Genomic DNA, 27,840 nt, shown 5'->3' with positions numbered 1-27,840 from the left:
ACAGCAACGAGGTAAGTAAAAGTTACAAGGACAACCTTCACAGGGTTCTATTGAATAGTAATGAATATAATGATGCACTCAAATTGCGTTAACATAATTTTAATTTGACTTTTAATTAAATTACGAAGTGATTTTATAAATAGAAGAAAGATGCTGTAATAGAAATAGTTACATTTAAATAAAAAATCTTGGTTATATTTAATTTTAAAATATGCACCTCCAATGTTTTTCTATTAAAACTAGAATATAATGTAAGCGGTCAATTAATTGAAGAGGTTCTGGTTGAGTTTTGACATTATTTTACCAGAAAAATGGGTAAACTGAGTTACCTCTAGTGGTTTAAAAAAACAAATGTCAATCATTACGAATAATAATACTTTTTTTAGTCTCCAATTACGAAATTATTCATATATACACAGCTTTGGACTGCTACTGGTGGACTGGTTTTTAGGTGTTCTTTTCTAGCGCACATAGCAGCGTAGGCAGAGGGAACCTGGGAACCTAGAGTTAAGATATTCCGTTCCCAATAAGACAGTCCGCTGATATCTGGGGGCATTGCGTGTTAAGTGGCTGAAATCAACGCCCCGCTTTGCTTAGTTACCAAAGCGAGGAAATGAAAATATTAAATCCTCGTATGAGAATAGAACTCCTACCCTGTTCCGTCTATAGTTTACACACTTGTGGCCTAGCTAGCAATTCCTTCAAATTTCTGTAAATCAGTCCAATGTCCTGTATTATTAAGTAAAAGGCGAAATAAACCTCTATAGTATAGTATAATAAAATAACTAAACCAAACCAAACTACTCGTCTAGTTATGTGTGTAACTATCGCGTTAATAGGCATTATCCCTTAGAGGCGTCCTAATTGCGTCATTATAATGTCGACTTCCATCAATTCAAGGGTTGCTATATTAAAATTAGTGAATAAAATAAAATATATCTATTCTGGTAACGATGCCCTTAAAATTCGGCGGAAATTGGGGAACGAAAGTGTCCTAATGGGAATGGAGTGTCTTTACACTAGGTTCCCAATTTCTTTGCCTACCCTGCTTTAAGGAGTACTTCGAAAAGTAAAAAAAACCATATAGCAAGGTTGATAGAAAATTCCCTGTTTTGAGGACATTTCGAGACATTACGAGATATTCGTTAAGTGGCGGAAATCCACGCTGCATGTGTTATACTATATACATAAATTATAAGAACCAATAATTTTAAACTTGACCCTAAACGAAAATCTCGTTTTGGCGTTAGGGCTTCTGATACTTGATACCTGGCCAGGCCAGGGTAAGCGACCGCGTGACCATTTGTCCTCTAATATGTAACTTAAGATGGTATATAAAAATAGAAATTCCTACTTACCTGATGGTAACGCTGAGACGATCTGTACAACACAGATACGATTTCCTCGTACTCAAATAATTCTATTTTTCATCTACCCATAGGGTTTTGTCATGATACCTATAGATGCTTGTCGGTAGCGGATTTTGCATTTTGGCCTTACAATTAGTGTGATCGTCTACATTTTGAATATAAATATTTTACTGCCTACGATTGTATTTGTATTAAAAAAAATGCGACTAGTTATATGCATTTTTTAAGCTTCACGATGTATCCCGCATAAAACTAGGGTAGACAGAGGGAACTTAGTGTTATGAAACTCTGTTTCCATTTTCCGCAAAATTTTCGAGACAGACCGTCTATCTCTCTCTCCCGAGTGGGAATCAAACTAGCAGTTATTATATACAGTCAGACCGCGGCTCCACTGTCCTGTAACGGCATCAGAATACTACTAAATAATTCTATCTTAATTTAAACGTGTTTACTTACCTATCCAGAGCTTCGTCTCGATCACGCCGAATCTGTAAAATAAAGAAATTTTGTATCAAGACCTGGTCTTACTTTTGTTCATTTGTTTTGTGTTTTCTTTATTGAAAAATTTGTACATTAGATTCTTATTCGGGGGAACTTCCCTTTATTTGAGAAATTCGGAGAAAAATGGCGAATGGGGCGAATTTAGAACATGTAGAGTTATATACATAGGTACTAGATTAGAACTTTAGTAACGAAAAAGTCAAGAAAATTTACAGTACAAAAACATTTATATTTTTTTCAGCTTCATGCATTTTCCCAAATAGATTGGGTAGGTAAAAATTATGAAAAAAATGAGGACCACATGTAGGAAAAAAGAAGGTCAAACCTATTATTGTTTCACAAAAGAAATAATCATAGAACATTTTGTGTATAAATAACTATCATCTGTACAAACATTTGTATGGCGATGCAAACAATTATATAGCAAGAATCTGAAGAAACGATATTGCAAAATAAATGTATGCTAATTTTGTAATGGTAGTGGGTACGAATCTACCTCACTGTATATCTATATTTAAAACTAAACAACCGTCACGAATTTGCCTGCGTGCACTATAATATTATTATGACTACTTTATTGTAAAAGAGACGGCTATGCTTGATTCCACTCCGGGGACTGTTCATCTGGTAACAAGACAAAACGCGGTGTTCAGCGCCGCCACTCAACACCCAATGTCTCGAAAATTGGACAGTGGATAGGGGAATGGGGAGTATTAATACTCAGTTTCCTTTTTCCACCCAGTTATGTATGGGATACAGTATGAAATTAAAGAAAAAATCAAACACGTATATGTAGTATATTTTAATAGTTCCCAGTTGCTAGCTGACTCACATTATAGTCGTTAGAAAATAAAACCATCTGTTCAAACGTAGACAGAGTTATTCCAATATTGTCTGAATATTATATCTAGATTTAAATAATAATACTAGATACGCTTATCATAAAGGTCGTGGATTTATATACCAGAGGACAAATAAATTATTTACAGTTATTGTACAGAACAAGGAGGACAAGGAATTTACATCGAGGTCATTTCGAGGCTGTGGTACATTTGACTGCAAAGGCGATGTAGGTTCAATCCCTATTCGGTGGAATTATTATTTTTTATTTCTCCGCTCTCGTACAAGAAAAGGCGATATTAGATTATTTCATTCAAGACGAGCTAATTTTTTTTTCTTATTTGTCTCTATCTTATAATAATCTGTCGTAATTGTCTATAGGTGTTCTTTGGTGTAACTCAACATCACATTTTTGTACCGCATTGTTTTTATTATTTGGAAACTAAGGTCTGCAGTTTACTTCTATTACTACTACTATTTATTATTAACCAACTGCTTCAGTAGCATTTATGTATATCTAAATATGAATCGCCACTCTACTCTTGCGAGTAGAGTCTCGAAAAATTATGCGGAAAAGGAAAATGAAGTGTCTTAACACTAGATTCGCTTTGCACATCCTGCTATAAGCGGGATATTTCGTGAAGCTGCCTTTTTTATATTCATACATTACATTGATACTAAAATATTATTAGCACGGTCGCTAATTTTCACACAGATTTCTATGAAAACAAAACGAAAAACCATATGAGACAATGCGAGTCCAACGAACGTTGAAAGTGGAATTTAAATATGTAAGGAATTAGGGGTGCGTGGTGTGGGGCTGGGGGACACCCCTGTGGGTGGTTTTTTTTCAAAACTAGAAAGAGATGAACACGCTTAGTATCGCGATCTGGGCGTGTGACTCGTGAGTGGGTGAGTTAGACAGATCGGTCTTGAGATATCTTTTTCTCTTATATTTAAATTGGTTATATTTCGTAATTTTGTTTGCGTGGTCTTTATTATTTAGAAAATGGAACATTTTGTTTTTACTATTTCCGTTTCCAGGCTCAGGCTGCTTACTATTTGAGTCATTAAGTAAAGGAAAACTTAATAAAAAAAAAACTAGGCTTGATCAGACTAAACTATGGATACATCACGAAATATTTAGCATTTTTAGAGTGAAATTTGTACCAATAGATATATTTATTAATCTAACACAACTCAATAGTCTTTTTTATGGAAAAATACACAAATTGGTAGGAAAACCTAGTTTTAAGTGGTTAACTTCACCCATGGACAAAGGAATTGTGAATTCGTTTGTGATCTTGAGAATAAATATATCCTATTCCTTGCCTTTAATTGTAAAGCCCAAGAAAACCAGAAAAAAAATTTTAATAAAACGAATATACGATAGAAAAATAAATTACTACACGGTAGCCGTGTCCTCGTTATCAATAATATCAAATATATTTTCGCTTATTTAAATATTATAACAGTTTGATTAAAATATTTCGTTGTTTGAAACAAAAAAATACTTATAAAAATACACACAGTTCTTTTTATAATACATTCATGCATATATTATAAACTTATGTAAATTATAACTATTGATCGTCAAATAAGGCATTGTTGATTTATATTCTATTTTAGATATTCAAATAGTTATGTTATTAAATAAATACGAAAAGCGTCACAACGTATCGGCAATTTGTGTAAATATAAATTTAAATAGATATTTATACATTTTTATAATTTTCAAAATGTTATTTCATACTTAGGAAAGAAAAATACTTTTTAGAAAATGTATAAAATTTGATAGTAGTAGGATTTGAACGCGCGCCTCTCGAGTGGTTTCCAAGTAACTAGATATCCATATATTTTTAAGATAGACAAGATTGCCATTTGTGGATAAATTGTCTGTTAGTTGTTTTTGATATTTTTTTGTTGTCCAAATATTAATTAGTTTAAACTAATAAATAATAAGTTTGAGCTAAGAGGTCAATGTGGCGTAGTAGAACAGCATTAAACTGTAATCGACGACAGTTGATGGTTCCATCACCACTCACAGGAATGATAACGTTTAAATATCTCGAACTCGGGCAGAGATTAGTGGGGATCGTAACCACAACCAGTCAGTTGCCTTTACAGTCACACTTTGTGCCGCTGCGCCACGGACTGGCCTCAAAAAGAAAAACGAAAATCAAACCAATATCTTAAGATCTATCTCGCGATAGAACATCCAGAGGGACCCACGCACGCGCCGTAATGAGCGTTCGCGGGGGGTAGTTAGACAATTTTACAACTGCGCCTCACGGTTTTTTGGAGATTCGCGTCGCTAGGTGAGCTTTGTAGATTAAAAGGGTAGATATGACGTCACCAAGTAATGATAATGATATAGCGTAGGTAAGGTTCCGTGTTTGTCTGTTTGTATATATTTTTAGTTTGTTTTTAATGATGTGTGGCAGTTGTTTTAAAAATATTTTAATTATAATAACTAACAAAAAAAAAATAACATACTGAACCCTCTTGATGCGACTATTATAATGAATAATCATTTGATTATTATTTCTTATCATAATTAGGAAGCATTTTTTAATAGTAAGAAGTAAATAACGTTTAGCGATCAAATGCAATGTTAAGGACGACAACTAGTCTAGAATAATATGAAGAATGTCTTCATGATCTTAAATAAAGAGAAGATAAAAAGAAAGTTCGTAGGCAATATACAAAAGTACCACAACGAGCCCACGTCTGATATCACAATACTCTTTGACAACATCTGGAGGTGAGTACAAATTTGCATATGCCGAAATAATTTAGGGGGCATTACACACACACACACACACACAACACACCCAAACGTATCACTAATGTGTGCCAACTAAGAAAATGTATGAATATAGGCGCCTTTCATTTTATACTCTAGGGGAAGTACGATCAATGGAAAAATACTTATGGAGAGAATAAGATGTAGAGACTATTTAACTTAAGACGGTTGACTTAAATACTTGGTAGCGCCGATTTTTGTTTCGTTTTTGGGTGGACTTTTTATTATTTCGCTTCGATTGATGATTTGTAGTCAAGTGATGAAACTCAAATTCGTGTTATCGATATTCGATTCGTTTCAATTTTTTAAAAATAATATTTGTAAGCTAAGGAGAAAAATATTCAGAAACGAATAAAAATTCCAAAGAAACTGGACTCGAACCCACACCCCTTTTAAACGGTCCAAGAGATTTAGTGAATTTGATGAAACAGTATGGCTCAATAGATATGTATTAGATAATAAATTTTACTTAGAGATTTCTTTCTTCATTAAAAAAATGTTTTCATATAGACCGGAGGCCAATGTGGCGCAAGAGTACGGCTATTACGGCGTCTAATTGTAAATGGTTGTAGATTGGATTCAAACTTGGGGAAATGGATTATTTTCATATTCTCGCTTTAGTAATGGGACAAAGAAAGATTCCACTACTCAATACGCAAATTTGGTGGAAAGTGGCGAACGGAGAATTTTAACACTAGATTCCCTCACTTTACATAGGGGAAAAGCCTGAAATTGCTTGTTTTCTTGCAACTATTGATATATCGTGCTTCAGGTTTATTCATTGTCACTCCAGTGGCAATATAATAAAATAATTTGAGGTTAATCTAAATTTGATTTGAAAATAAAAATATATATCTTTATGTACATTTATATGTACATAAAAACAAATGTAAGTAGTGTAATTGTAACTCTTTTCAAATTAGGTTGAAATTTTTAAATGTAAAAGCTCTATAATTTAACATACACCCGACTTGAGGCTTAACATGCTCTAAAGCCTAGTTATAAAGAGTTCTAAGCCTGTAGATTTTACTACCCTGCTAATGCTGTATAGAATTTTATTTTAATATTAAAATTTACATTTATGTGTAATTTCTACAATTTCATATAAAAAACTATTCTTACATGGGTTTTAAATAAAATTAGTTACTTTGACTTTTGTTTATTGTTTCTGAAGGGTTTAGGTTAGAAAAAGATATTGTTTTTAAAAAGTATGATTTATACACATAAATTGTGCGATTTTGTTTGGTTCGTGTACTTATAAATATTTAATTCACTCTGTTTGAAGATAGAGTTAGGCTTAAAGAGCATAACATAGGGATTTCTCTTGAATATTCTTCTAGGGAAGAACTATCATTATTTGCTTACTAAGCAAGTAATTTTCATACATACATATTTAAATACATATACGAACAAGTACTGAGGTGCGATTGCTCTACATACAAACGACCTTGAAAACTATTCATCGAAATAGATTTTTTAAACGTCAGGATATTTTTATTTGAGCGACGGGCACGGTAAAAGCGAGAGTGGCAAGAATTTGAGCACTTTTTTAAAACCCCCACGAACGAACAAATGAATGAAAAATATTTTTTAGGCCACGCGTCCGGTCGCAATTTTTAGAGAGATCGGCTTCTAAAAAAAAGACATGGAATGGAAAAAATACATGCGTCCCTGTGTTGCCGGCGGTTGGTGCTTTTTTGCTCTTTTAATTCCACTATTACGTATGAAAGTGAAAGCATTTGATTTTTACCCGTTCACAATATTTTTTTTGTATTATTATATTGCTCCTCTAAATATCGGTTATGTTTTTGATGCAAACAAAAACTGGCGGTTGTCGGGTTACAATTTTTTTTGTTGGCGACCGTGTTTTTTCTATTTGCTTTTGTGTACAAATAAATTCATATTTCATATTGAATTCACTTGGATTTTGCTTTAATTTATTTTCCAATTGCTACTGTAGCTTTTGTATGCATATAGCTAGCATATTATAGTAATTATGAGTGTATGTACGTACATGCGAGTGAAATATGGATTTTGATCTACTAAATACTTAAATTATAATAAATAAGAAATATATTAGCCGCTTAGGCTATTGTAACAGCAAAGAAAAACAAATTAATAAGTCCGCTTAAATTAAAAAAAATAAATAAAGTGAAATCAGCTGAAAAAAGTAATTCAAACATCTCAACACTCATAATGACGTCGTAAGTTCAGTAATAACCATTACAACTAATTAATAACTAATTATCGATTAAATTATAAAGCAAAGCGCTAACTAAGATAGCATTGTATCGCGTTTTGACAATCCAAACGAGCTCATACGACAGGGCCGTAATAAAAATTATATGCTTCAATTTACGATGGTATGAGGGGTGGGAGGCCAAAAAATGCCTCCATCCCCCCTGATTGCGGGATCGAATCTCGCTAAACGAGAGGGTGAAAAATTTCGCGTAGAGTGGGAAGGGCCCGCGATACAGTTTTTTTCCCAACATTATCCGAGTAACTATGCGGTACTGGTTTGTGTAATTATTAAATTTTTTATTTTATATAACTTCCCTACCCCTTAACTCGCCTTTGTTGCTAGTTTCTTAGATTATGAATTGCTTGTGTGGGCTTTGGGAATCTTAGGCTTTGTATACGTATTAGCTTATCACATTATTTTAAAATTATTTATTATTATTTTGTTTTATATAACAGAATAAAGTGCTAAAGTTGAACACCCTGAAATTCTTAAGCAATTAATATATAAATATTTAATGTAATGATATGTTAAATTTTAAGTATCATGATATATTTCTTATATAAACACTAATATTTTTGGGCCTTTACGCCGTTTACCACATGAAACGCAGATAAAACGTACTGTTAAAACACTCCGTTCCCCTCTATTCGCTATTTGAGACATTTTGTTTTTGCCAATGTAATTTAACGTCACACTTTGTGTACTACAGCAGGGAAATGAAAAAATTGTACGTAAAATGATTAAGATCCTACATACCTACTTGGTATTTTTTTATCTTAAGGTTAAGAATCAATGCTTAGTTTTTACATTACAAAACAGATTTTTGCTTAGATAAAAGCTAGTAAATCAGAGTTAGCGTAAATTTTAATTACTATCTGTAAATTTTTCTCAAGAAACGCACGTCAGCGTATTATAAATGGAGCTACGGCGCTCGTAGCGTAGTACTACGGCGTAGCGCGCCTACGTGAAAATAAATAATTCCGTAGCACCCCTCTAATTATGTAGAGCAAAGGACGATTCATGAAATTCCTTGAGAAAATATAGACTGCCTGAATGGTTTAAGCTTCGTTCTATAATTAGTAGGCAGTTTTAATTTTTTTAAGTTTTATTTAAATTTTTTTAAAAATTTTAATTAAAATTTCCGATGGCAAAAGCTGGTTGTTGCTTTTTAAATATTTAGCAGGCTTATTATACAAAATAAAGTTGTATATTTAAAAAATAAATCAATCAAATTAAATTTAAATAGATAAACTGCATTAAACTCGTGCATTAACTCAAAAAACACTTGAGATGTAATAATTAAATATAGTTATATAAATAAAACGATAATTCGGCTAAGAGACAATGTTCATTAGTATAAATTAACTTTACGATGGTCACTAGTTCATAAATATTGTTTATATTCGTATTACTTCTACTTAAAATTTACTATTTTACGTTAATTTATGTAGAACAATGTACTTGTAAAATAGTAAGTTCTGGGCTTCCCCTCAAAATTTGAGACATTACGTGTTAAGTTTCGGAACTCAAAGCCGCTTTTTGTCTTGCCAGAGCGGGCGATTAAAAATAATATATTATTTTTTCATTCATTATAGGAATTATATATTATTGGACATTATAATATAATTGAGAACTAGACATCTAGCATTTAGCGAATACTATTAATATTTGATGTAGAGTATTTTGTAAGATGAAAGGTGTAATGCTAGTATGCTTTGACGATCTAGATTTGTGATATAAGAATAATGTGTAGCACAAACATGTGACTGTAAACGTGACAGGTTGTGGGTTCGATTCCCACTCGATGAAATGACATATTTAGTATTTTCATTTTGTTTTTTCTCTTTTTGATAACGGGGCCAAACGCGCGCGTAAGCCACAAAAATTGGGGTACCGGGTACTTTATTATTACGTATCGTCTTTATAAAATGCGGAAATTGTCCAAAAAAAAAGAAACTTCTCAAGGAAATTCATTCATATCGAAAAAGGAAGTGTGCCTTATATAAATAAACTATAAGAAATAGGTCCCCAGTTTTGATTGTATTAATATTTGAACACATTTTGTATCGGAACGTAACGTTTCTAACATATTTCTTGTTTTAGTATTGATATTCGTAGCTGTGGTAAGTTTGCGGCGTTATTTTTATTGCACGGCTTTTGACCGTCTAAGGGTTGTATTTTTAACCCTTGTGAGCATGTATGTATTAGTAAAGTGTAGAAAAATGTAAAGTTTGGTCATTTATATTTAAAAACTAGTATTCGCGTAGTTGCGTGAACTTGAGATGTAAAACGGAAAAATCTATTTTACGCGTGCCCGTATTAATTTTAACAAACCCCTTTTTTGATCCCTATATTCCCATTTTTTAAGTTAAGTAATTTCCGCCGCTAAACATGCAATACTTCTAGAATTCGGCGGAGAGTGGGGAACGGAAGTGTCTTAATGGAAAGGAGTGTCTTAATACTTGGTTCCCAGGTCCCCTTTGCCTACCCTGATTTGCGTGATATACAGCGTTGTGTTAGAAAAAAAATATTAGTTACGTTATTGCGTCGTCTGTCGTCCTATAATATTTTCTGTCTTTGCTTGTCGCCATTTTCTTAACTGGGAGTGTGAAAGCAAAACTTAGACAATGTACAATGTTAATATAATATATTAAATTTATATATTAATTTTAGGTTATTCTATAAATTAAAAAAAGTATATTAAAATGAGTATCCATCATTTATAATTATTAAAAAATAGACAATCAATTTATCACCAATGCGAAAGTACCCTAGTACCTACATGCTTGTTACATTTTTTTTTATAATGAGCGTTATAATTAATTTTATTTGATCTCATTAACTTGTTATTCGCGTAACGCAACTTCCGCTTCCCTCGAGTTAGCTATTGACGTCACAGATTCTATTTATATCGTTGTCAGTATAAAACGTTATTTTACATCGTGGTTTAGCTGAAAGCGTTAATTATAAAGATATTTTTTGATAAATTATAGATTTTTTATATAAATTGTAAATAATATACTGTTCAAATGTAAATATTTACAAAATGATTGTTTTTTTTTCTTGTTTACGTCTATTTAATATTGGCGTTAGTTTTGTTTGGTTTAGTGAGATTGAAAACTGTGCTTTCTTTATAGGTTTTGGTTAGTGAAAGTGGTTGCTTAGTTTTTATTTGCTTTGTTCTCTCTTTTTTTATTAATATGGTCGATGAGTAAATAAATTTATAAGTCCATGAATGGGAGTCTCATAGTCCATGAATGGGAGTCTCATAGTCCATGAATGGGAGAATCACAATCGTTAAAATCAAAATATTATTTATTCAATTATGCCATTAAAAGCATATTTTAATCTTCAACTTATATGAAAATGTCAGTAGTGTCAGACAAAAAATTACCACCGACTCGGAAGGAAGTTCTGCTGATATGACTGATAATGGAAAGAAAGTCAACAGATATTATTTTAAGATTAGTTAAATACGTCTCAATTGTATTACGACAGCAAAAAAAATCTAAATTAGGTAATTAACCGACAACACTAAAAATAATTATTTAGTCAAGCTCCAACCAAAGGAAATGTACACCCTCGATATTACTACACGTAACCCCAAATGTGTACGGAACATGCATACCTACAAACATACATCCATACATTATCGCTAATTAAAATAGTATTAAAATACAAAAAAGTCCACTCCCACCAAAAATCGTGCAAAAAACCGTTGCCCAATCGAGGGGGTGTGTAAAAAAGGAATTGTATAATAACTTGATCACATTTAAACTTATACGTTTTTATATATATGTATGTATGTATGTATATATATATGTGTATGTATGTAGTTGTATGTAGGCGTCACAGGGCGGCTGATTAAAAATCATGACATGCGCAGAATAATTTAAAAACTACCGGAGGCTGGGTTAATTTTTAAGTATTGATCAAAAATTGCGTGTGTCGGGGCGGTGGGAGGCTGGGGTGGGATGGCATGGCGTGCGTGAATTAGATTTTTTTTTATTTTCATCTCAAATTTTGTCGTTAGAAAAGTTGTTTTGTATCTGTTTTTCGGAGTATTTCCGGTTTTGATTGTTTATTTATTTTAGATTTAGATTTTTTATATTTGAATAATTAGTAATATCTGGTTAAGTCAACGTAATCGAGATATTTAAATATGAATAAATAATATAAGTAAAGTTCTTATTTTTTATTTGTATTTAGGTATAAAATTAATAGAAATAAAAGTCCCCCTTTTAATTATGTAAGGCTTGGTGCGACTTCAAATTCATTTCAGAAAAGTATCGTATTTCATTATATCCAATTAAAGGAAGACCAATATGTTATATTATTAATAGAGGATTTTACAGTTAGATGTTTAAGATAATAAGTGATCTGACTTTCTAATGCAATTAAAATTTAAATGATTCTCGATGATCACTGGTTTATTCTAATTATAATAAATGTTAATATATATATAAGTATTTTAATCGCAAGTGGAATGGATCGATTTGTATTTTATTCAATATGCTTGAAATAATTAAAAAAATATCTTCTGGTAACAAGACAAAGCGATTCGTTGACTTTCACAGTGTCTCGAAAACTAGGCCGTGCATAGGGAATGTCTAAACACTAAGTACCTTCTACTTACTCCGCTATATGCGGGATACAGCGTGAAGCGCTTCATTTTTTATTTAATAATATTATAGCATTCACTTCTTAACGGCGTAACTGTGAACAAGTTAGAATCCGTCATGTTGTTACGACAGCTTCCTTATGCTATCTCTACGCGAGGCAAATGCCAATTTAGTTGTGTCACTTATATTTATTATGCGACGAAAGTTGAAAGAGTTAGTTATTTTTTTCTGTAGCTTTACACTTTGTCAGTAGGCACAGTGAATCTAGTGTTAAGACACTCAGTTCTTCACGTTAGTGAAAAAGTCCATGTAAATATATATTTTTTGAAAATTACAGATTTTGTAGTGTGATTTTTCCCAATGTCATAGCAGAGTAGGAAAATTAAAATTAAGAGTGGGAATTAAACCAACAACCATCACATTTCATCATAGTGCTGCAACACTACGGCCTCTTAATAGTTGCTTTTTATTACAAAATTAGCTACTATTTTTCCCAATCAAAAATAATATATATATACAAGTACCCAAAAATCCATAATCAATTAAACAAAAAAAAATATAAAAAAGCCTAAACACAAAATCAAAACCAGATATTAGAAGTGCGAAAGCGATCTACCCGCATATGTATTGTATGGTGTAAGAGTAGAGTATAATTTAAAAATACACAAAATACGGCCACTTCTAACCGTCGGGGGGGTAAAATGTTCCCCTGCCCTGCTACTTTGCGTATTTTTCGGTATGCGTGGCAGGTGGCGACCCCTCCGCGGGGGGGTTCGTTAAAAAGCACCCGAGTACGTAGTATTATAAAAGTTGGGCCTACGTGTAAGTAGTGGTGGTAGGGGGCCGGGGGGGACGGTGCCACCCTCCTACCTAGTTAGACAGTTAAAAGTATGCGGTATTAACGAAACGGAAATGAATATATAGCTATGTACCGTTTTCGGGAGGCTGTGACGCCGCGGGTTAGATTACGAGAATGCTTGGTGCTTTCATTTTGGTGTGTTTTTTTATACTTTTTGTGTCGAGTTTAGAGTTTTGTTTAGCTCGCGTGTAAAATATTTATATCTAGGTGTATGTATGCATATAAATAATTAGTATTTCAATAGCTTTTTATATAGAAACGAACAGACAATTTGTTAGTATTGTGAAAATCCATATTTAAGACAATTTTAAAGACACCCGGAGTTTAACGCCGAATACTGTTTGAACAGACCGAATATAAATGATTTTAATAGAGTTACTGTATTGATATTATATTTTTTTAGCTTTACGCTGTATCCCGCATATAACAAAGTAGGCAGAGGGAACCTAATGTTAAGACACTCCGTTCCCTACATTTACCACTACGACTTGTGAGTTTTCCATTGATTTTTTACCTTTGCCACCACGACAGACGGCCTTTATTATAATTAATAATATGTAATTAATATTGTATTGGTTTAGAATAAATGAATATCATTGTAGTTAAAAATGTATTGTATTAGAAACGGTCGAGTGTTTTAAATATACTTGATATTGTTTTTATTTTTACAACAATCGTTCATTATTGTGTATGAAAGATGAGTTCGTTTTGTTTTGTTTTGCGTTTCATAATTAATTATAATATTAGATTCGTTAAAATGTCACTTAAGAGATATAATGATATGTTATTTGCCTTTTGTTTTATGTTTCGAGAACATAACTAAGTAAAATAAATTAATAATTTGTTGAATATATAATAATATATTAAAGCTGAAAAGATTGTTTGGTAACATACACTAATCTTAGGTACTGATGATTAAAATTGATAAAAAAATATTTGAAATTGGAAAACCAGTCGGTATAATGCATGTGTATGAATAATAGGATTTAAATAGAATCAAAGTTTCATAACACTAAGTTCTCCATACCCTGCTGCATGCGGGGTACAGAGTGAAGCTAAGAAGGACGTAATTTGGGTCAAATTCAAATTTTCAAATTTAAATAAATGCACTAAAATAAAAATAAATATATTTTAAATTATACATAACCATAAAATAAAACCATTTAGAATTTAAACACGAAAATATGTTACAAATAACTAAGTCAGCGTTATAAAAATGTAACTCCTGACATTTTTATTGGAGCAACACATCCGTCGCGAATAAAGGAAATTGCTATGAGATTTCTGCAAGGCTCTCGCCGGTCAAGACATCGATTCGACCGCGATCTTGCCGCCCGCGGCCATAGAGGGGTGATACAGTGGTTTCTTATACGAATTTGTGTTGAAAATGTAATAAAACATTGTATTGAAGTTCATTATTTTGTTATACACATATTTATTAGTAACATTGTATTGTCGTTTGCATTAACGATTTGGTCTAAAGTATTATGTGCGTGTTTCAGTATTGAATGAATACTCAATATGTCAAAGATTTGACGCATTTCAACGCCGCGTTTTGTCTACCAGATTAGATAAATTAAAATAATTTAAATAAAATAATTATTTCCCCGAGTTGATTGAAACATGTGGCATTGGAATAACTTATGCTACTTTTTCTTTGCATTTTTTCACTCTGTAACTGATGAGTTATAGTCAATTTATCATTAAAATGTATAAAAAGACGAGGAGAAAGATAAGTAAATGGTTGCTGATGTAGCAGTAGTAAGTAGACGAGATCGACACTAGACATCGATACACGTCGTATGAAAGTGTGTGTACTCGTATTGTCTTACCTACTGCAAGCGATAATCTTATACGAGTGTGTGTTCATAATTGCGAAAACTATTTAGTTTATTTTAAATGTAATGCTTTCGTGGTATAGTTTGGACGAATTTGAAATATAGAATACGACGTCGACGATATAGACGATTTGCAAAATAGAAGCCATTAGACAATATTGTAATAGTTTAACTTTAGAAAACCAGTAACATTCAAAATATTTTCTAATCGATATAATTATCTTCTCCGTTCAGTACTTGCTAATTTATTCTATCAATAATATATTTTATTGATATCTTTATATACAATAACAGAAAAGTAGAGTAAGGACTAGTGATGGTCCATGTAGAGAATAAAAATGCTGAAAAATTAGCCAAGCTAAGAGAACCGTGGCTATAAAAGGCGAACGCTTAATATTTTTGTTTTACGACGGCGCACTAGATCGGATAGTAAACCAAATTTACTGCCGAAACACAGCTTCCCATCTAAATAATAAATGCGAGATTTCCTACGCACAGGCATTGGAGTAAAACAATTTATTACAAAATGTAAACAGGAAGAGCCGTATTTTCATTAAGAATACGAATCCAATACCCCCCTACCACCCAGGAATAGACCGAAAATACCCAGTTATGATTAATTCCGAATGCGCCGCGCATTGATCAAGGAACCGAGGCTTTTTACTCCAAACTACCCATCTCTACCTCCATCCCCCCTTGAGGGAGCGAGACTAATGCAGCGTCCGCCGTCTCACTCTAAAACAAAGATGCTAAAACTTCTTTCGCTAGTATGAAGATTTTAATTTCATATTTTTGACGAAACGGTTCTAATTTTCTGGCGATCTACAATCGAAATACGACTCTACCGGTCCTACAACAAAATACAATTCGGTAGATGAATACACAGTACTTGTTTCCATTTTCTAATTCCGAATTAGTTTTCGAAGTGAAAAGATACAGTCCCAAGACTGTGTGGGCGCCGACCATCAATTTAGACTTTGATAGCTTAAATTTAGGGGAGTATTTTCCTTGGTGAGTGCTCTGAAGAAATAATTCTCGAGTCGTACCCCGAAATTAGTCGAATAAGGGGAAAGGGGTTCATACGATGGGTGGTTTTAAAAGAAGAAGGCAAAAAGGTGGGGATAGAAAGATGCGCAAAGACTTAGTTTGCGAGGGGTGGTGGGGGTGTTATAAAATATATAATTCTATACTTACAATACTTGTAAATACGGCACGCGGAAGTACTTCGGGCGTACCGTCTTGAGATGAAAGATCGATTGCTGAGGATGCTGTGTGTGAAATATGTTTTTACTCGAACTTAAGTTTCGAGTAATTTTTTGAAAAGGGTATTTTTGAAAAGCTATTTTTTTTATAACTATTTATTTAAAAATTTAGGCACTCTCTTATGAGCAGTTTATTATAGCATTCAAAATGACTAATATATATAAAAAAAGGTTGACTAGGTGCATGTAGGGCAATAACAAAATGGAGTGTCAACAACAACAGCGTACGGGGAGACGGAGTATTTTAATACTAACTTCTCTCTATATACCCTGCAATATAAGGAATTAAGCGTGAAGCGAAAAAAGTTTCCTTAAGTTGTACCCAAGGGAAAAACTGAATTATTAATAAAGTATTTTTTTTAAGAACAGCTATCATCAAGTAATAATTAAATATTCAATATATTTAAAAATAAAAATTTGTATCACTCCAGTATAAATAAAAAAAATCTTAAAGCAAACTAAGAAAATCTGATTTACGATGTCTCAAAGATCAAGTGATCTAAAACGCTCTACACAGCTACATTCGCTGATATTTAGTCGCGAAACGGGATGTATTATAAGGCGTAGTTGTTTAAAATAAGAACGGGGGACTGTATTTGTACAGTGCTTGTTAGATCGGAAAGCACAGGTTCGATTTTTAATAAATAAAATATTTAGATAATTTTTTACGACTGTATATCATAGGTGGATGATTAATTAAGCTAAATTGTGAGAATATTATGAAAAATCAGTGTAGTTATTTTTTTTAAACCAACCTTTTTTTTAAATTTATGTGCAAATTTAATGTTAATAAAGATTCATGTCCTAAAAATAGTTTATCAGTTAAGATCTGTAAAATTATGTAAAACCATCGATAGCTTATCATAATTATACATCGAATATAATAAATTTATGTCCGGCCGTGTGGTGCCTTTCACTAATTTGCATAAATGTAACATTTACTTAAGAATTTTAACTTTAACTGGAGTGAAAAGGGATATAAAATGAGTCTCTAAACGGTGTCTACGCAAAAGTAAAAAAATAATGATATGATTGCAAAGTTTAAAAATACTTAACTACTTACTCTATATTAGTGGGTTTGATTACAATCTTAGATTTTTTTATTGTAAATAAACTATAATTTTAAGTAACATCCAGCTACTAAAGAGAAATAAAAATCTCAACTCTACATTCTCTCTGCTTATTTCTCAAAAAATACGATTTTTTTTTTTAAAATATACATATTTTTTAAATATAACCCAATGAAGCTACGTATTTGATCCGCTCATTTCGCGCGCTCAGTAAAAAGTTGTGTACGGGGGGTCTGCACTAGCGCCTACGCCGTAGGCCCAGGGCTGTGAACCGTTGCTACGTTAATTAATACTTTTATTTTATTCCGTATTTGTGTTTTAAATGTCTAATTGTTAGATTTTTTGTGCCTTTATTTTTTTCTAATTTTATCTTTCTTATCTCTTTGTTTATATAATAAGAGTGTAAAAATTTATGATTATATTTCGTCGTTATGAACTTTCATTATTAATATTTCTTAAACATAAAGCATAATAAGGAAACCTTTTTTAAAATTTATATAAAATGGCAAAAATATATTTTATAAGTAATCAATGATTATGGGATTGATATAATTAAAACATATTATAAGACATTTAGAGCCAAGATCTGAGATTGTAAAACCTTTGTTATCTAAATTAGGTAATAAAAATATAACTTTCTTAATTAATATCTTACCAATAATTCGTTTCATATAATATCATGTATCAATATCAATATTTGATATATCAACATATACATACATATTATATGTTAAAAGTATCTTGAGTACAAATACAGAAAGTACTATTAAATTTCAAGTTATGATTTATAAAATTATCATCTTTCCATTTCCTATCGTCTTGAGAGGCAAAGTTGGGGGTTGCTAGCGCCTACGAACTACGCCGTAGCATTAGGGTTGCTTGTTCTTTATACTATTGATGAATAGAATTTAAATAGGAAGGAAATATATTTTATTATTTATATGCAAATGTGTAATTAATCGTGTTATTTTTAATATTATTTTTTATTTGAGGAAATTAAGAGTAAGCAGTGTGTAAGATTGTAAAGAGTGTTAGGTCACTATTATTTTTTCTTAGTTTTACGCCGTATCCCGTCGGGTAGGCACGAGGAAATTAGTGTGTTTATACATTTTATTCTTCACTTTCTCCCCAATTTTCGAAACTTCGTGTTGAGTGTTGAATCTCAACGCCTCGCTTGTGCCGCTGCGCCACATCGGCCTCAGTATCTTATTATATTTGTTAAAATAACGTTTATACTTTTTTTGTGTACATTTCACTAAGTAACACGTAATATAGAATGGGTCAAAGCTAAATTCAAAAGAGTTTTTCTACTAGATCCTTATTAGACACTTTTTCTTTATGAAAAAAAAGAAGATGACTGTTACATGTATAATATACTTATACGTATTATAACTATAAGAAAATTTCCCTATTCTTATAACATAGAAATTCGCGAGGGTTACAAAATTAGAAATCACACACCCTTATGAGGCCCCTAAAAACTTGAAAGTTCATTACACCCCGGCACTATCTAAGACGCGTCCCCCCAGGGAGGGGGTGAACTCATTTATCAATATATGAGATGAGTACTGTTTCTTCAGAATTGATTATTTTCTAAGAAACCAAGGGTGGATTTTAGAAAGCTTTTGATGTTTGGATTTCTTGTGAATGTTTGTGAGATCATTGATTTGAGTTTTCGTTTTTATTTTGTATGTGTTTTATGTAAATTTTTGTGTAATATGTTTATATGTCATTTGAGAAATTATAACATAAGAGTTGGCATTATTATTTTTTTATGATTGAATCAATCAAAAATGTAGCACAGATAGACTGTGTGGTATTTGTGAGTTTAGATTTGTTCATGTTTTTATATCTATGTCTATGTTAATATTATAAAGTTAAAGAATTTGTTGAGTTGAACTCATTAATCTCAATCTAATTATTGACTCGAATATAAAAAGCTTTTTGCGTTTTGAGTCATGGCGTGTTAAGTACGCGGATCTCAACGCCGCTCGAATATGAAAATATTAAATGTTAGACACCTTTGTGCCATCACGACAGGCTCAAGTTGTTGCTGCTAGTGTACTTATATGAAAATAATAAATTTGATTTCATTAAAGCACTCGGATTGGACATATTAATTTATTATCTCTATATTTAATTCTGACATATTATATACATTACTTATACTAAATGTACATACCTTAAGGAAACTTTTCTCAAAATTTGCCACCATTTTCTTAGATTTTCCTTGTACAAAATAAATAGCATTTAGAACGGCATCTTACACAAATCTCAACTAAGTTGGGAACAGACTTAGTAATGCTTTCAGCGTTTTTTTACCCCATTGTAGAAAAAAACAAAAAGGGGTGTATACGGGGTGTATTCAAATTTACTTTTGTAGAACTCTTTCATTATATAATACAAATTGCTAAGTATTTACTGCGGTTTTGTCTACTTTTGTTTTGTATTTCACTTTAAATAATTAGTCTAACGAATGTTATTATGTTTTAAAGTATAAGTACGTGGCTTAACTGTATAATTACACATTACAATAATGGAGAATATTTTTTCTAATTAAAGCTAACCCGTAATTTTCTTAAAAACTGCATGAGGATATGACCGGCAGAGGAAAGTTAGTGTTAAGACATTTCGTCCTTATTAAGATGCTTCCATTCCGCCGAATTCTGGAGGCATTGCGTGTCGAATAGCAGAACTCAGCATCGCTTTTAACCTCGTTACCAGAGTGAAGAAACACACTCAACACAACATATATTTTAATACAAAAATATGTTTCTAGATTACCTATTATTGAAATTAGGTTGTAAATTGAAATGACAGCTACGTCGATACAAACATAAAACAACATTGTAAAAGCTAAAAAACATTCACATTTTATTAGTACAATAAATTTCAGTTACAGAATTACGGAATATATAAAACCTTACCGTAAAAACTAACGCTATCAAACGCGTTGTGGTGTTGGTGAAAAAAATCAGAACGTCGCCCCCCCATCCCTTTTTGACTATATATATATATATATATATATATATATATATATATATATATATATATATATATATATATATATATATATATATATACTGTATATATATATATATATATATATATATATACTGTATATATATATATATATATATATATATATATATACAGTTTCACGCTGTATCCCGCATATAGCGGGTTATGTAGGGACCTCAGTTATAATTTACTTCTTTCCGCACGCACTGTTCAACTTTGAGACATTACATGATGAGTTGCGGAACTCAATGCCACGTTTTGTTTATTATATACATCGTTCTCGCATAACAAGGTAAGTAGAGAGAACTAGTGTTAAAACTCTCCATGTACCGTCTAAATTTTGAGACATTTAGAGTAAGAAAATGAAAATAATTCATTCGAAGCCGCAACCGTCATGTTTTCAGTAAACCCTGACCCACTTCGTCATGACGGCCTCAACCACCCCCTATATTAAAAATATAATGGGACATTCGATCTTAAAGCCTATTGTTACTATCAAAATTCGTTGTAACAATGGAAGTACGAAGTTGATAAGTCGAATGTTGAGTGCGTGGGGTGTTTTAACTACATGGCTATATATAATGCGCCCTGTATGTAGCTTTAAGATATTTTTTTAGGGAAAAGAAAATGAAACACCGCCTGGCTGTAGTGGATATGATTATGGATTCGACTCCGCTCTGATTTCCGCTACTCAACACGCAATGTCTCAATAATATAGTGAAAGTGGTGGGCGAAGTGTCTTAACACTAGGTTTCCTCTGCCTACTCTACTAAATGGGGAATACGTGGAGCTGAATATTTTCATTTAAAATTAGATGTTCTCTTTTCCCATAAGATTTCATCTTGTAGAAATTTTATTACTATAAATTACTATTGTGGATCACTTGGAATTTATTGGACTGAAAACGATGGTTGTGGGTACAAATATCTACATTTATAATTAAAATAAATGTACCCATATATTGGTACTAATAAATAAAAACTTAATATGAATAAATGAAAATTAGTAATCGGAATCACTTACCGCAAACTCTCCGCCCTCAATAATCAACGAAATAATATTTAACACAAAATATGAAAGTACTTAAACAAAATATACACCCCAAAATCATTTCTTAAGAATACTATAAAGGGAAGTGATACCTTCCGTATCTATAGACGTGTAGAAACAAATATACAACTACCTACAAATATAATAAAACATCTGCATAGACACACAGACACAGCCACTAACACAAATAAGCAATAAAGTAAGCGGTAATATAAAACTAAGAAACATCAACATCTTGGCCCCCACCACCCCTATTTGGGGGGTAATTTCCCCCCGAACTTACTAAAATACTAAAAACGGAGATACAGAGGGTGGCACCCCAACGTTTTCTTATGCAAGATGCTTATATTTTAACCTAAATGTTTGAGAAGATTCGCGGCGCTGTTTGACTTGTGAGGATTTTTTTGATATAATTTTAGTGGCTATGATTTTTATATTCAGCTTAGTAATTATCGTATTCGTAATTTTGGTTTCATTATGATGTAAATATGATTATTATCGGTATTTTAAAATGAAATGAATTGATCACAAATTTTAAATTAGGATTTTTTTATTTATTATAATAGTCACGTGTAACTGAACGCACATTGAAATATAGTTTCATTCAAAAATTGACCTGGACGTGGGAAAATTGGCACAAAGCGTCCGCGTCCAATAAAAGCATCAAGCTAAAACGCGTATGAAATGAAATTAAAAAAAAATCAATGAAAACATCGGGCGAAAAAATTCAACCGAGTTTTTTCCGATCTTTATTTGCTTTTGCGAGAACTAGTGAAAGCGAAAGGCTGAAAAAAATACGTCACTATTTCTATCGTACGGGCGGTGGATAAAAAAAAGAAAAAAGGCGAATGGCCGCCGAGAGTGAGAGTTCTATTTTCAAATTGCCCGCGCGCCGACATCGTTTTATTTTATTTTTTAAATGCATTTTTTTCGGGCACATGTTGAACAAGACAAAGCTTTATTGAGGCTATAGATTACAATATGTGCACAGATTATCTAAATTGAAAACTAAGCGGCCATTTTATGTTTTGGAACGTCAGATAAGTGAGTTGAATTTTTTTATGGACTTTCACGTTAAATCACGTTTCTATATAATATTTTTTTAAAAATGCTATCCCGCGTATAGTATAGAGAAGGCCGAGAGGAACATCGTGTAAAAACACGCCGTTCCCTACAGACTGCCAGATTTTAGAGATATTGCATGCTTAAATGCGAAACTCAATGCTTTTTAGTGTCTTGTACAAGAATTCAACACCACAAATGTGGAATGCGGGGTTTAGCTTCGTTTCGTTTCCGTCAAAGTCAGCTTTCATTCTATTTTTGCATACACTTTCTCGTCCCACTTTCTACATTAAGTGCATTATTGATCAGTAAACAAAGATAACATAATATAAAAAATCAGCTTGGGAATCAGAGTAGGAATATAGTGTTAAGACACTCCGTCCCACACGCACCGCTCAGTTGTCATATTAAAAAATATGGGAATCGAACTGAAAACCGTCGCGCTTACAGTCAATCGTTGTCGGTATCAAAATATTACGCGTATAATTACCACAAGTTCGGTTGTAACAGATAAAACGACAGGAACATGGAGCGATCGTATCGATAATGTGTCATATAATTATAAAATGAAGCGGTTTTTATCTTTTTCCTACACGGACATACATACTCACCATACACCTGCTAAAATGCAGGTGTCCGTCCACGCGCCATCGTCAATCAATATTTGTAAACATAATATATCTTTTTAAAAAGTTTTTTAAGTTTAAGTTGTATTTTTATGTAAAAAAAATAAAATGTATTTTAAATACTTGGTAATTACTTAGGTGCCCATATTAAATTGAAAAATACGTGGATACCTATATACCCGAAAGTATTAAAAACGATTTTAATAAAACTTCCACTCTTTCCAAGTTAATATAAGTACTATATTTAAATTAATAAGTATTATCTGAAGATGATGTTTGGTTTCAGAAATTTTTTTTGAGCAAAGATACAAACTCTCTCCCTAAGATCTCTATAGGTATAGATATTATTTTAAAAACATCGGGTACGGAAGTGTCTTAATGGGAGCGAAGTGTATTAACACTAGTTTAGGGTAGGCATAGGGAACCTCCCTATGCCTACCCTGCTGAGGGCAATATAGCATAAAGCTAAAAATAAAACAATATCACATACACACATATCAAACTGATAACCTCGTTTTCTTGAAGTCAGTTAAAAATTATCGACAATATATGGTATTGATTGAAAGCTGCTTGAGAGTATACATTAATTAATTACTAAGTAGGTTCTGATTGCGGATACAAACGTGTAAACGTGTTTTTGCACGCGATCGATATGATTTCGAATTCTTAGTATCTACATATAATTGAGGCAGTCGTGGCGCAGCGGCACAAGGGTGTGACTGTAACGCGACGGATGTGGGTTCGATCCCCACTCGAGGAAGTGAAATATTTAACGTTTATATTTCCATTTCTTCGCTCTGGTGTCGAGGCAAAGCGCAGCGTTTAGCGCCTCCAGAATTCGGCAGAAAGTGGGGAACGGCATGTCTTAACATTAGGTTCCTTATGCCTACCCTGCTGTGTGCGGAATACACCATGAAGATCTTTTTTTTATACTTATAATTCTATAGGTACTAATATTATAAAGAAGAATTGTGTTTGTTTAAACGCGCTAATCTTAGAAACTATTGGTGTGAATCGATAAAACAATTTTAGTACTGGATAGTGTATATATAGGAAAAAAACCTTTTTCAATCTGGAAATCGAACCCACAACCATAATTATTGACATTAGCTTAAACAATGTTCATTTTACAGTATTATAGTACGGAGATCGTTTTCACACTCGACTAGATGTGTGCTACACAGCACTTGTCAGCCACTTGTAGGATCCACGTATCACATGTTGTTCGACTCTTACACCGCATTACATAGTGCGGTTCACCCTTAATCTTTCCACCCTATCCACTTTTGGAATTTAGTTTCGATTTTAATATATTGTATGTTTGGAGTATATTTCCTTTTTTGTTTTGGGGGAATTCCCGCAGAAAGCGAGTCAGTCAGAGTGTATCTAGTTTTAAGACACTTCGTTTCTTTTGCGCCGCCAAATTTTCGAGACATTGCGTATTGAGTCCCAACACCGCGCTTCGTCTTGTTATCAGAGCGAGGAAATGAAAATAATTAATTTCTCCGATTGAGAATCAAATTTACAACCGTTGTGTTTATTTTTAGACGTTGTGCCGATACGCAGCCACGGCTCTATTTGCCAGTTTTTTAAGATATTTCGTGTCGAGCGACGGAACTTAACGCCGCTCCTTCCAGTTCAAAGTTTTTACCTTGTGGCATTAAAAAATATTCAGTTATATGTGATCATACCCAACATAAATACTACGGTGCACTTAAACTTTCAACCCTCTTCCCCCTAACTTTTAGTTTGTATTACATATACCTTAAGTTTAACATGTTTTAACTTATACGATATCTATATATCTTATTTTAGATATGTTTTATTGAATTTTGAATACTTATAAAGTTTTTTATTCCTTTCTTTTGGCAAAATTTGATGTTTGTCGATAAATTCCCACACAACACACATTATGATATTGTGCCGTTTTAATAAACAATGTTACGGAACGCTTCGTGCGTAAGTCCGACTCATACTTGGCCGGTTTTCTCTTCTTCTTGCTTTTTACTCGCACTTTACGCTGTGTCCCGTTTCAAGTAGGGTAGCCAGAGGGCACGTAGAAACTCTGTTCACCACTTTACGCGCAATTTTCGGGACATTGCGTGTTGAGTGGCGGTAATCAACGCCGCGGTTAGTCTTGTTACTAGAACGAGGAAAAAAATGTAATTCTTTCCCTATAATGAAAATTAAATCCAAAGCGTCACGTTTACAGTCAGATTCTGTGCAGTAGTGTCATGACAACCTCTGGAAAAATATTCCTAAAAATATATTTATTTTTCAATAAACGAACTATAAGATATTACAAAGTTTTATAAGAAAGGATACAAAGGAAGGGCCCTGAAGTACACTCGAGTATAATACGTCTTCAGTATAAGAGCTTAGGAGTGACGGTTTTAGATGTTTAAAAACGAAATATTTTGTACAATACTAGCGTAGCATCTGGCGTTGTACGCAATTGTAGGTTTGATTCTCACTTAGGGGAAAGAATTATATTTATTGTTTTCGGTATAGTAACAAGATAAATCGCGGCGTTCAGTTCTGCCACTAGACAAACAATATCAGGCCAGTCGTGGCGCAGGAGCATAAGCCTGCAACTGTAAATGAGTCAGATTGTGGATTCGATTGCCACTCGAGAAAATTGAAAGATTTAATATTTTAATTTCCTCGCTCTGGTAACGAAGTGAAGCGCGGCGTTGAGTTCCGTCACTCAACACACAACGCCTCCAAATGGCGGAAAGTGCTTTTAGGGCTCCCTCCGCCTACCTGAAAGCCGTCAACGGAGTGTCTGCACAGTAACTTCACTCCTACTCTGCTATACACCGAATGTACCAACAATCCGACTAAAACACTGTAGACTAAGCCATATAACATAGATTGATTTCAACCACTAATGGATTTAGTATTTCAATTAACCATTTTAATCAACGGGAAAAAAGCAAATTAGCTTTTGCGACACCCACATATATATGTATGTATGAATGTATGTATGTAGACACGTTTGTATGTATTGACAATCACCCCATGGCGGCAAGGGGTATCCTCGAACGCTGCGCTTGTTATAATTTGTACTATTTTATTATGCAAATTATAATGTCATTTGATTGTGTTAACTGGCTGAGATGGTATTGGGTTCGAATCTCGATATTATAAACCTCGTCTGACGATTCAATTTGTATCGATATAGTGGAAAAGTAAGGAGTGTACGGAAATAAATAGAAAGTTTGTTTTTAGCTTCACACTGCATACCAGAATGGTCCCAGGGAACATGTGAACCTAGTGTTAAGACACTCCGTTCCAATTAAGAAATTTCCGTTCCCTACTTACCGCCGAATTCTGGAGGTTAATAGTTTCATTTCCTCTTTCTGGTAAGGAGACATAGCTTGACGTTGAGTTCCGCCACTCAACACGCAATGCCTTCGGAATTCGGCAGACAGTAAGAAAGGGAAGGGTCTTAATGGGAACTGAGTAAGTTAACATTAGGTTCCCAGGTTGCCTCCGCGTCAGCGTTGAACTAAAAAAAGGCATTATACCCAAAACATAATAAAAAATACTTACTAAAATGATTTACCCTATTTATTTATTTTTACCGTCGGTAATGTGACATTGTTTATACTGCGCTGCTTACATTTTTATTTTTATTGACCTTTATTTATCAAGTTGACTTCAATTTTCTAGACATTGAGTTGTAGAATTCATTGAAAAATTTGTCTACCAGAGTGAGAAAATAAAATTATATAATTTATATTTTTTTAACTTTATTCTATACTCTGCACATACACAGCTTGGAAACCGAGAACTAGTTAAGACACTCCGTTCTCTATCACGAGACATTATCCACTTTCAACCGATATCTGCAATCAATGCATCAGCATTGCGTGTTAAGTGGTGGAACTCAACGCCAAGTTTTGACAGTTATATGTTGGTCTCCGGCACCATGACGTACGTTTAAAATTACACTTAAAAACGAAACAACCTTTAATTTAAATTGTACTTCAATCAATTTATTATTCCATATCTATTCTATAAATCAATTAATTGATAAATTAAATTAATCTAGTAGTAACATAATCAACGGATTGTAATCAACATGAAAAAAAGGTATATTAGCGTCAGCGACACATTGGCCGCAGTGTAAATATATAATAGGGTATTTAAAATGGCGGAACAAAAATGCGATGCTCTCACTTGTTTAAAACCTGGGATGTGTCTGTTTTTTTTTTAATTTTAAGTCTTCCATTTCTCCTCTTTATACTATCTTTTATGTACTTTGAATGGAAATAAAGTTATATTTAGATCGTGTATTGACTAATAATAATCGATGCTTAATGTTTGCTTAAATTCTAATAATATATTTTTTTAAGCTTCAGTTAGTGAATAGTCACAGAATACTGATAAGCCACTCCGTTCCTCATTTTTCGTCCAATTTTCAAGACGTTTCGCGCTAAGTGGCGAAACTGAACGTCGCTCATTGCAAAAAAAAAAAACAAGATATGATAGCAAAGCTGTCAATTTCCGCCATTCTACATGGTACCAACACGCAATTGATACTTGGGCGGCGCCTAGGGAACAGTGTCTTAACACTAGGTTCCCGGGTTGCCACTGCCTACCGTGTTATGTGCGGGATAAAACGTGTAGCTTAAAAAAAGTAAAGTTATTTAATAGCAATTCCTC

General features: G+C 32.8%; 1 protein-coding gene across 6 annotated transcripts in view; it reads right to left on the bottom strand.

The window, feature by feature from the left end:
• The window catches only part of br (broad-complex core protein), a 102,990-nt gene that overhangs the window by 48,896 nt on the left and 26,254 nt on the right, over window positions 1-27,840 (bottom strand). For all 6 annotated transcript variants that reach the window (XR_014878531.1, XM_085194030.1, XM_085194036.1 and 3 more), the window contains one exon: window positions 1,827-1,858. The gene's annotated coding sequence lies outside the window, so the exon portion shown is untranslated. The remainder of the gene's footprint in view (window positions 1-1,826; window positions 1,859-27,840) is intronic.

The sequence above is a fragment of the Heliconius melpomene genome, chromosome 12 (assembly GCF_056956725.1).
Source record: "Heliconius melpomene rosina isolate 202511_hmr_F chromosome 12, ASM5695672v1, whole genome shotgun sequence".
Lineage (NCBI taxonomy): Eukaryota > Metazoa > Arthropoda > Insecta > Lepidoptera > Nymphalidae > Heliconius > Heliconius melpomene.
Note: the sequence above shows the minus strand (reverse complement) of the source record. Positions and strands in the feature narration are given on the sequence as shown.